The sequence below is a fragment of the Arachis ipaensis genome, chromosome B1 (assembly GCF_059453495.1).
Source record: "Arachis ipaensis isolate K30076 ecotype BB chromosome B1, ASM5945349v1, whole genome shotgun sequence".
NCBI lineage: Eukaryota > Viridiplantae > Streptophyta > Magnoliopsida > Fabales > Fabaceae > Arachis > Arachis ipaensis.
The window spans coordinates 107389826-107400464 of NC_142436.1; the positions used below are offsets into that span (position 1 = coordinate 107389826).

Genomic DNA, 10639 nt, shown 5'->3' on the forward strand with positions numbered 1-10639 from the left:
ACTGGGTAATGAGCTTGTTTTGGGCCAACAGAGCATCTACATTGTTTAGCTCCATTACTCCTCTTGTGTTCCCTCTTTCGGAAGCATAGAAGTAGTCGTTCTCTGCTACTGTTTCAATAACATCTATGGCTTCCTCAATGGTCTTCTTCTTGTTCAAAGATCCTCCAGATGAATGGTCTATGGCCTTCTTTGACTCATAAGAGAGCCCTTCATAGAAAATGTGCAGCTGCACCCATTCGTTGAACATGTCAGGTGGACACCTCCTTGTTAAGTCCTTGAACCTCTCCCATGCTTCATATAGAGTCTCACCATCTTGTTGCCTGAAAGTTTGGACCTCAGCTCTCAGCCTATTGATTCGTTGAGGAGGGTAAAATCTTGCTAAGAATTTGTTCACCACGTCTTCCCAAGTTGTCAAGCTTTCCCTTGGGAAAGATTCCAGCCATTTGGCTGCCTTGTCCCTGAGTGATAATGGAAATAAGAGCAGTCTATAGGCGTCAGGATGAACACCATTAGACTTCACTGTGTCACATATTCTCATGAAGGTGGTTAAATGTTGATTGGGGTCTTCTTGAACACTTCCTCCAAACGAACAGTTGTTCTGAACAAGGGTGATGAGCTGTGGTTTAAGTTCAAAGTTGTTGGCATGGATTGTTGGCTTTTGGATGCTACTTCCACAATTGTCTGGGTTTGGATTGATGTAAGAGCCCAAAACTCTTCTATCCTCCCCATCATGATTTGCTCTACCTCCTCCCCCATGGTTGTGATCTTCTTCTTCATGATGGTTTTTCATGTTGTCTTCCATGTTTGTTTCAAAGAATTCCTCTTCTTCCTCAGCACCAACCACTTTTTTTCCTCTTGCCTCCCTCCTTAATCTAAGGAAGGTCCTATCAGGTTCAGAATCGAAGGAAGTTGAAGCCCCACTTCTTCTCCCTGTCATACAACCATCAAGTGCAAGCAAGAAAAGATAGGTGCAGAAAGTATTTGTGTCAGAATTACTGTTAGTTGTGGGTGATGCAATATATCAAACAGTTAGTGGGTTAGCAAACAGAATTGAAAATAACAAAGAAAAACAAAAGAGTAGAGGGGGAAGGGAAGAAGTTTAACTAAAACAAAAAGTAAATCACTCAAACAGAAAATGAAATTCACAAAATAAAAATGCTCAATCTAGTGATCTTCCAATTTAATCATTGTTGATGCACAATCAATCTCCGGCAACGACGCCATAAACTTGATGCGGGGAAAACTTGTCTCACAACAAATCTCCCTTCGGCAAGTGTACCGAATTTGTCGTCAAGTAAAAACTCACAATAAAGTGAGGTCGAATCCACAGGGATTGATTGATCAAGCAACTTTAATTAGAAGAATGTTCTAGTTGAGCGAATCCAGAATTTGGGTTGAGAATTGCAGAAAATAAAATGGCGGGAATGTAAATAACAGAAAAGTAAATGCTAGAATTAAAGGATTGGAAGTAAATGACTGAAAATAAATTGCAGAATTGTAAATGGGAATGGGGGATTTGCTCATAAAAGTAAATGGCAGAAATTAAAGAGAATGGGTAAGATCAGAGATGGGGAGTTCATTGGGCTTAGGAGATGTTGCAATTCTCCAGATCAAGTTCATTTTCATCTCTTCCTCAATCAATGCACTCATTGATCTCCTTGGCAATCTTAAGTGATTGAATTACAATTTCTTGCAATTCAATCTCTCAAATCTTGATCAATAGCCAATTCCTTGGTCAATTGCTCATGAGAAGAGATGAAGTATGGTCACTGATTATACCACATGCATTTCCCAAATCAAGTATTGAGAGGGTTATAGTCACATACCCATCCAAACCCAATTCGGTCCAGCATGAGAAAGCATTTCTAGCTTGATCTCTTCATTCCTCTTTCAAGGTTCAAAAGAGACCCAAGTTTGAATAGCTTCTCTTCCAAGATAACTACTCAATTGGATGAAGATCAAAAGCTTTCAAGTAAAATCAAGAGAAAAGATAGAAGAAGAATAATGAAAATTAGTATTGATCCATCAAATTACAACAGAGCTCCCTAACCCAATGAAAGGGGTTTAGTTGTTCATAGCTCTTGAAAATGAAAACAAAGATGGAGAATACATCCTAAAACTAGAAAATGCAGAGAAGATAAAATACAGAGAGTAGTTCTCCTTTTTCCAGCTTCCAGAGCTCCTTAACAATTCAAAGCTACTCATATATATATACTATTTCTCTCAGCTTCTAGTTGGCTCTTCAAGTCTTGGGCCTTTGGATCTTGAGTTTGAAGCAGTTCTTTTCTTCATTTGGGCTTGGCTTTACTTGCAGAGAAAAAGTGCTAAGTGGGCAGAGACTTCAGCTCAGGGCATTAGGGGTGTTAACATTTAGTGAAAGTATAAGTTCGAGGACGTTAGTGACACTTAACATTTTCACTAACGTTCCATTGTACCCCTTTGCCTCACGTTAGACCCCACGTTAACTAGGTTAACGTGGCTTCTAACGTGGCCTTGCCAACCTTCAAGAACGTTAGTGACACTCAACATTGTCACTAACGTTCCAATGTGCCCCTAGATCTCACGTTAGAGTCCACGTTAACTAGATTAATGTGGCCTCTAACGTGGCCATTCTTAGCCATCCCAACGTTAGTGACAATGTTGAGTGTCACTAACGTTGGCTCATCATTCATTCCTCATCGTTAGCTTCCACGTTAACTAATTTAACGTGGTTCCTTGGGGGGTTGTGTGGTTGCTTCCAACGTTAGTGACAATGTTGAGTGTCACTAACGTTGTCGACAACTCTCACTTCTTACGTTAGCTCCCACGTTAACCAAGTTAACGTGAGAGTTAACGTGGTGTGTTGCATCCTTAGGCCAACGTTAGTGACAATGCTGAATGTCACTAACGTTGGCTTCTCTTCCCCCTTTAACGTTAGAGGCCACGTTAACTAGGTTAACGTGGGCTCTAACGTGGCCACTCATGAGTGTTTGCCAACGTTAGTGACAATGTTAAGTGTCACTAACATTGGCTCAACTTCCCTTTTCCACGTTAGAGTTCACGTTAACTTAGTTAACGTGACTCTTAACGTGGGCAATGATGGCTTTGAGATTGTCATTGGCAATCACTTTTCTCATTAACCTTTCAAGTTTCCTCCCTTTCCTTGCTTCCTTTGGTCCTGAAATCAAGCAATAGAGTGCATCAAAGTTCTAGTCCAAGTCATGGGCAATGCAACATACAATTTGTCACTAAACTTATGCAAAATCCTCATGAAATAATGTAAAATGCACAATGTATGCTTGAATCAAGGTGTAAGTGAATATCTACCCAAAACTAGCTTATTTCCTAAAGAAATACATGAAACTACCCTAAAAACAATAAAGAAAAGGTCAGTGAAACTGGCCAAGATGCCCTGGCATCAACGTCTCACTGGTACTTTATCACGTAGCCACATAATAGGAGTCTCGTACATAGAATTTAGGTTAAAGTTCGCATATGAATGGGGTGCAAACGTTGGCTGGTCTCACTGTGTATACATATAAATAAAGAACGAGATTCACCCTAGACTCAGAAGACTATCTAGAGCGGAATCCTCTTTGCGAACGTTCATCAGCGAACTACGGTAGGGTACTCATGATTCCATCTGAAGAGGGAAGGGAGAGAGAAGGGATAAGAACTGGGGAGTTCTTAGTAAGGCCGGGGATATTAGTTAAGTTCATTAATTCTGTGTCGCTTAGCAGACAAATAGCAAAATACAGAGAAACAGTAAACAGAAGATACAGATAAATAAAGAAACTAAGAAATCTGAAAGCAGAACACAACAAAGAATACAAGAAAATAAAACACAGACACAAAGAATAGAATACAAACAAAGAAATCACACATTCATACAACAATCATAACAGAGAAAATGCACAACCAAGTATGATGCATGTCTGTCCTATGCAGGCCATGAGCTCACGTGTCGGTTTACACCCTGCAGCCCGACATTACCCAGAAACTAGTCCTAGATATGGCTTTATCTCTGTAAGTGAACTTCGGCTTACAGGAATAGTCTAACCACAACACAACAACTTTCTGTACGTGAACTTCGGCCTACAGAAACGGCACCCTTGTAAGTGAACTTCGCCTTACAAAAATGGCGCCCCTGTAAGTGAACTTCGGCTTACAGGAATTACAACTCTTTGTAGGTGAACTTCGGCCTATAGGAGCAAAATCCTAAGATACACAATTGATATTCACTATAGGTGAACTTCGGCCTATAGGAATAACAACTCTCTACTTATTCTGTGAGGTCAAACACACAGCTATATAGCTTTTAACTCTTTTCCTTTCTAACATGTCTGCAAGTTTCTAAATCCTTTTTCATTACCTAACATACATCAATACCTTCTCTTATACCTTTTCTTAGGTGTTTAATAAAGAGGATTAAGAAATTTTGGACTCAACACTGCCTTCCTGAGGCTTTTAGGAAAAACTGCCTTTTATCAATATTTTATTATTATTAATAAAATAATATTACTAATAAAATAATATTTTAATATTAAAATAATAATATTTTATTCAACTTTCAAAAATTGCATTTTGACCCCTGAACTTTTTGGAAATTGCATCTTGACCCCTTAACTTTTAATATTTACCCTTTTGCCCCTTAACTTTTCTTTAATTAACTTTCAATACCAAACTTTTTAATAATTGCATTTTGACCTCAAAATCATCATAATAAACATTTTCCCATCCTTCCAAAAACCCAAAACATTTTTCCAACAGTTCATCAGATTTTCACTTGATTTTCAGCTAGTTTTTCAATCTTTTCGGTAACCGATTTTTACCTGATTTTTACCAGACCAAAGAGCAACGTTTCAGCCATCAAATACACATCAAATAAGCATCAAATATCATGAATTTCATGTCTGGAAAGCCACGTTTTCCAGCAGCAACAATAGACACTTCAAAACCATCATAAACTTGATTTTCAAGCATTAAACAACAAGATCTCATGATCAAACCATCACACAAACACTCAAAATCAAACCTCAAGCAACAAGATCGGATTTCACACTTCAAGAACATAGCCAATCATTGATTAATTTACCATACCTTACCTCTTTTGCTGCTGCCCAAAAGTTGAACCCAAAACAAGCTTCCAAAAACACTTTTATGCATATTTTTACATCAAAAACAACTTTAGAACCATATGAATCATGAAGGCTGAAGCTTTATGATGATGAAAAGAAGGTTATTCTCACCTTAAAGCAGCTAGAAATCATATTTTCTTAGAGCTTATGGTTAGTGAACAAGAGATCCTAAGAGAAAACATGAAGAAAACATCATTAGCTTGATTTCTCCACTATGGCTGAAACTTCAAGGAGGAGGAGCAGCCATAATACCTTGATTTAATCCATGAAAAGTGACATAGAAATGAAGAGGAGGAAGAGGTGAACACTTTGGTCAGATTAGATTTTTGGTAAGGGTTTTAGTTTGAGAAAGAACGGAGGTTGAAGCTCAGGTGTTCATGGAAGTTCTTCCATTTCTCTCTCAAGAAATTTTCGAAATTTGGCTTGGCTTGGAAGAAAGGGTGACGGTAATGATGAGCCTAGGGATCCATGGGGTTAGGATAAGCATTATCTTAAAGTTTGGTGTAAAAATATCTCAAGAAATGATAATTACTGAAGCTAGATGTGTTATAACACAAGTATTTCTTACTTTCTCTTAAGGAACCTTTTCTTGGAGAGTAAGAAAGGAAACACGTGGTAGCTAACTCTGGGAGAGCCACGCATCACAGGGTGCTGACTCATCAGAGTTTAATAATAAAATATCATTCAGAAGATAATTATTAAAACTAGATACATCTGATTACACTACTAAAGGATAAGCATGAGCTTTACTAGTATAAATGACACTAGTAACATGATCATCTTGAGGATAAAAGATATTAGCATTGCTAAATTCATCTAAGAATGCCGGCATTATCGATTACCGGTAGATTTCTAGCTCTATTATTATATTACTAAAAATAGATCAACATTAATCACAGTAGAGAATATAATAATATAATATTCCAAATAAAATAATAATATATGAATATTATATTAATATAATTTTTCTCTCGAAATTTGAGACCGGCTCGTCACAATGAGACAAACCACGGAAATCAGAATTTTGAAATTCGGCCCCGAAGTGGCTCAAAAACGCAACTTTTCGCGACATGCCTACTTAGATTAGGAGAGGTTTCTGGTGCGGTCAAGCTGCTGACTCAGCAGCTTGATGACACAGCACTCGTGCAATAGAGGTGCTTATATGCACTAAAATTCCTAAAAATTCCATAAAAATTCCGTTTGATCTCAGAAAAGCGCCGTTTCTTTGAGGCTAAGCTGTTACATTCTATCCTCCTAAAAGAAAATTTTACCCTCAAAATTTTGACATGCACAAAGAAGTTGTAGAAATACCTATCATAAACAACATCATAGTGTAGTACTCACCTCAAGAGGAAGGACTGGATGCATTGGTGTTGTCAGAAGTGACGGTAAACACCCTTCCTTATTGCTGTGGTCTAGCTGGATCCCGGACAAACCTCTTTAGGCAAATCCTAGCTATGTGTCCAGGTTCTCCACAAGTAAAATAAGTGTTTGTCTCAAATCGACAAGTTTTCTTACCATGATCCTTTCCACACTTTGAGCATACCGAGATATCCTAAAATTGACCATTCCGTTGATTCCCACTTTGGCGTTGAAGCTGACCATTTACCTTAAATTTGCGACCTTGAGGGGCTAGATCTTGAATAAAGTTTCTTCGTGAGGCTTCCCTACGATTTTCTCGAGCTATTGTCACCTTCTTCGAACATTCTTCCACTAGTTTACTTTTATTTACCAGTTCAGCAAAATTTCTTATCTCTAGCAGAACAACAGAATTCATCAGTTCTTCTTGGAGTCCTCTTTCAAACTTCAGAAACTTACATTACTCAAATCTACTGGGTTCCCTTTACAAATCTTGGAAAAACGACACAAGTCATCGAACTTACGGGCGTAATCAGCAATAGTCATATCTCCTTGCGTTAGCTGCATAAGTTCCATCTCCTTAGCATCACGTGCTGCTCTCGAAAAATACTTCTTATAGAATTCGTCCCTAAAGGTATCCCAAAAAATGTCACATTCATTCTGTTGCAGCAATCGCTGTATCCCCTGCCACCAGTACTCAGCCTCTCCTTCGAGCATATAAGTAATAAACTCCACATATTGGCCTTCCGAAACATGTTGTGCCTTCAAGGACCTTTCTATGCCACGAAACCAATTATCAGCTTCAATCGCTACAATCGTACCTTTGAACTTCGGTGGATTAACTTTCAAGAAAGTAGCTAATGTCATAGGCCTATCATGGTTCATCATATCTCTTTCACCATTCTCACCGTTATAATCGTTGTTACGTTCACCATTACGTTCCCCCAAATGGTTAACTGCTCGAGTAGTAGCAGTCGTCGTTTCACGCACAGCCTCGGCCATAGCGTGAATCGCAGCAAATAGATTATCATCGTTTCGCGGTGGATTGTTAGTAGTAGTCCCTTCCCAATCGTTACGTCTTTGTGGAAGCATCCTGATTTTGTTTACACCAAACAATCAATACCAAGGTGATCAGTCTTAATACCTCAAGTTGGGCGTGAACATTATCAGAATGAAAGCACAAAGACAATCATGCAACACATATCACATGGATATCCTATAAGCATGAGACACAAAACAGAGCATGCGATAAAGCATGGTTCAGTCCATTCCCCAGGCTCTAACAAGAAAGACCGCTCTTATACCAAATTGTAACGACCCAATTTTCAGTATGTCTAGATCATACCGGAAACTGAGTGCTACCAACTTGTCTTCCTAATTATTATCTATTACTTATTATATGAGCCTGATTCATTGCTAAAGAGTTGTTATTTTGCGGGGTAATTTTTTTAAAAAAACATTTGGACTAATAAACGGAATTATTCACAATCAATTCTCAGATAATAACAGAAACAACAGTTATAAACAACCATACTTATACACATTTTAAACAGTTAACAACATTCAGTTATCTAGCCTTTATTAGAGTAAAGATCTTTAGTTAGGACACCCCTAGATATAGCTAGATAATACTATATACATATATATACATACAATATCCCAGGCCCTGACCTATTCAAGAAGTCCCTAAGCTGGCACCCAGGCTAGCCTAGACTCTATACTCACCTAGTCCTCTAAACTACTAAAGCGAGGGAAAGTATGTTCTAAGTCTTCAAAACTCGAGTCAAGTGGAACATCATCAAAAGGTGGAGCATCGTCTATTACTCCTCTGCACGATCATACGTTGTCATATGACGTCTCACTGGTACTTCATCACATAGCCACATAACAGGAGTCTCGTACATAGGATTTAGGTTAAAGTTCACATATGAATGGGGTGCAAACATTGGTTGGTCTCACAGTGTATACATATAAATAAAAAACGAGATTCACCCTAGACTCAGAAGACTATCTAGAGTGGAATCCTCTTTGCGAATGTTCATCAGCGAACTACGGTACGGTACTCATGCTTCCATCTGAAAGGGGAAGGGAGAGAGAAGGGGTTAGAACTGGGGAGTTCTTAGTAAAGCCGGGGTTATTAGCTAAGTTCATTAATTCTGTGTTGCTTAGCAGACAAATAGCATAATACAGAGAAGCAGTTAACAGAAGATACAGATAAATAAAGAAACTAAGAAATTAGAAAGCAGAACACAACAAAGAAAACAAGAAAATAAAACACAGACATAAAGAATAGAATACAAACAAAGAAATCACACATTCATACAACAATCATAACGAGAAAATGCACAACCAAGTATGATGGATGTTTGTCCTATGCAGGCCATGATCTCACGTGTCGGTTTACACCCTGCAACCTGACATTACCTAGGAACTAGTCCTAGATATGGCTTTATCTCTATAGGTGAACTTTGGCCTACAGAAATAGCACTCCTGTAAGTGAACTTCGGCTTACAGGAATAGTCTAACCACAACACAACAACTTTCTGTAGGTGAACTTCGGCCTACAGAAACGGCACCCTTGTAAGTGAACTTCGGCTTACAGAAATGGCACCCATGTAAGTGAACTTCGGCTTATAGGAATCACAACTCTCTGTAGGTGAACTTCGGCCTACAGGAGCAACACCCTAAGATACACAATTGATATTCACTGTAGGTGAACTTCGGCTTACAGGAATAACAACTCTCTACTTATTCTGTGAGGTCAAACACACAGCTATATAGCTTTTAACTATTTTCCTTTCTAACATGTCTGCAAGCTTCTAAATCCTTTTTCATTACCTGACATACCTCAATACCTTCTCTTATACCTTTTCTTAGGTGTTTAAATAAGAGCATTAAGAAATTTTGGACTCAACACTACCTTCCTGAGGCTTTAAGGAAAAATTGCCTTTTTATCAATATTTTATTATTATTAATAAAATAATAATATTTTATTCAACTATCAAAAATTACATTTTGACCCCTGAACTTTTTGGAAATTGCATCTTGACCCCTTAACTTTTAATATTTGCACTTTGGCCCCTTAACTTTTCTTTAATTAACTTTCAACTCCAAACTTTTTAATAATTACATTTTGACGTCAAAATCATCAAAATAAACATTTTCACATCCTTCCAAAAATCCAAAATATTTTTCCAAAAGTTCATCAGATTTCCACTTGATTTTCAGCTAGTTTTTCAATCTTTTCGGTAACCGATTTTTACCTGATTTTTATGAAACCAAAGAGCAATATTTCAGACATTAAATACACATCAAATAAGCATCAAATATCATGAATTTTATGGCTGGAAAGCCACGTTTTCCAGCAGCAACAATAGAAACTTCAAAACCATCATAAACTTGATTTTCAAGCATTAAACAACAAGATCTCATGATCAAACCATCACACAAACACTCAAAATCAAATCTCAAGCAACAAGATTGAATTTCACACATCAAGAACATAGCCAATCATTGATTAATTTACCAAACCTTATCTCCTTTGCTGCTGCCCAAAAGTTGAACCCAAAACAAGCTTCCAAAAGCACTTTTATGCCTATTTTAACATCAAAAATAACTTTAGAATCATATGAATCATGAAGGCTGAAGCTTCATGATGATGAAAAAAAGGTTATTCTCACCTTAAAGCAGCTAGAAATTACATTTTCTTAGAGCTTATGGTGAGTGAACAAGAGATCCTAAGAGAAAACATGAAGAAAACATCATTAGCTTGATTTCTCCACCATTGCTGAAACTTCAAGGAGGAGGAGCAGCCATTATACCTTTATTTAATCCATGAAAAGTGACATAGAAATGAAGAGGAGGAAGAGGTGAACACTTTGGTTGGATTAGATTTTTGGTAGGGGTTTTAGTTTGAGAAAGGACGGAGGTTGAAGCTCAGGTGTTCATGGAAGTTTTCATGGAAGTTCTTCCATTTCTCTCTCAAGAAATTTTCGAAATTTGGCTTGCCTTGGAAGAAAAGGTGATGGTAATGATGAGCCTAGGGATCCGTGGGGTTAGGATAAGCATTATCCTAAAGTTTGGTGTAAAAATATCTCAAGAAAGGATAAATACTGAAGCTAGATGTGTTAGAACACAAGTATTTCTTACTTTCTCTTAAGGAA

At 37.7% G+C, this 10639-nt stretch overlaps 1 non-coding gene across 1 annotated transcript; it reads left to right on the forward strand.

Annotated features, from left to right (window-relative positions):
- Window positions 1–245: 245 nt before the first annotated feature.
- On the forward strand, window positions 246–349 carry LOC148577831 (small nucleolar RNA R71). Its single transcript, XR_015904457.1, has one exon. It is a non-coding gene; the product is annotated as a small nucleolar RNA R71 (small nucleolar RNA).
- Window positions 350–10639: the final 10290 nt, after the last annotated feature.